The sequence below is a fragment of the Morus notabilis genome, unplaced genomic scaffold (assembly GCF_000414095.1).
Source record: "Morus notabilis unplaced genomic scaffold, ASM41409v2 Scaffold5830, whole genome shotgun sequence".
Taxonomy (NCBI): Eukaryota; Viridiplantae; Streptophyta; class Magnoliopsida; order Rosales; family Moraceae; genus Morus; species Morus notabilis.
Window position 1 is genome coordinate 1 of NW_010364697.1, and position 1,519 is coordinate 1,519.

Here is a 1,519-nt window from a genome sequence, read left to right on the forward strand (position 1 = left end):
ATGATGGCTTCGGGGCCTATCAAACAAAAAAATTAACAAGAAAAAAAAATCAATAATCCTACCCAAAAAAAAAAAGGAAAATTGAAAGAACAGATTTTTCTGAGATTTTTCGTTTTCGACTTACGAAAGCGCCGCCGAGCTTGTCGAGCATCCAATGCTTGGGGGCATTGAGCCTCTTCAGATGCTTCTTCAATCCTCTAGCCTGTGAGACAATACATTACAAAGTATAAACATACGGTCATGTACACAAACACACACACACAGTGATGATATTCAATTTGTGATTGTGCGTGAAAGAATGGAAGAAGATGAAGAGACGGTGAAAGTACCATTGTTGCAGGGACGGAGAAGACGCAGAAACCCTAGCTGAGGAAAATGGAGTTTTAAGCCTAGCGGAGGAGGAGCGGCGGGGACAACAGCATTTTATACGAATCCCTCTGAATGAGGTGGGTTTAGGGTTGGGGATGTAGAGACTCTCTCCTGATTGCAGTAATGGGCCGGGCCTAACTGGATCATGTGTTATCTACACGGCCCGGCCCGGCCTTAATGGGGGTGATATTTTATTGTAAATGTTAACCATAGGGTTGGTAATTCAGGTAACGACACGATGGCACGACTCGAAATCCGTACGAAATTAGCGGGTTTAGGTTTATCATAAATAGATTCAGGTCAAAATTAGGTCGAACTAGTAAAACACGATTAAATAACGTGTCATTTTCAGGTTGACCCACCAACCCGCAATTAACCCGTGATAACTCATTTATTAAATGTGTCATATTTAAATAACACGATTATACAACCCGTTTGTTACCCGTTTATTACCTACGTTAAAAATGTTTCACTATTTATATATAATTCTCTAATCTCACTATCTCAACCGCCCAACCTAACATTCCAAAGTCTAAACCATCTTTTTCTCTTTAGTCTCGACTCTCTTTGTCTCTCGACTTCCAATCTCTCTCAACTCTCCTCTCTGCCGCCTGAGCTCTCAGTCCACCGGAGGACCACCGCTTCTCTCAGTCCAGACCCACCCACCCTCGCCCTCACCTCACCCACCGGCAGTCCAGCACCGCTGCTTCTTATTCTTCTTCTTCTTCTTTCCTCTCCACCCCATTCTCTCTGGACTCTCCACTCTCTCTGTCAGATTCGACCTTGGGGAGGCAGGGGAACAGATTCAGTCCCTATTCTTCTCATTCTTCGTCAAAATCGGCCTTGGGGAACAGATTCTTTGCTTGGGGAACGGATTCGGTCTTGTTCTTTCACATGTATTTCCCCTATCCATTTTTTGTTTTTGTTTTGATTCTAGGTGATAGTGAAGAAATTACAACTTCTTATCTGCTTCTTGGCATTTGGTCGGAAGTCAATTCCCCCGGCCACAAGATAATGGCTACCCTTGGATTCAATGATGAGAAAGCCAAGGAGCTGGAGTCTTTATGTTCTGAACCAGGATTTGATGATGATTAATGCTGAGATATACTTTTCCTTTTGATCTGTGATGTTATTTTCTTGGTTGAAGATG

General features: G+C 43.0%; 1 long non-coding RNA gene across 1 annotated transcript; it reads right to left on the minus strand.

Annotated features, from left to right (window-relative positions):
* LOC21412168 lies at positions 1-434 on the minus strand. Its single transcript, XR_002902972.1, has 3 exons — positions 330-434; positions 125-202; positions 1-16 (listed from the first exon to the last, which is right to left on the minus strand). It is a non-coding gene; the product is annotated as an uncharacterized LOC21412168 (long non-coding RNA).
* Between the last annotated feature and the right edge of the window lie 1,085 nt (positions 435-1,519).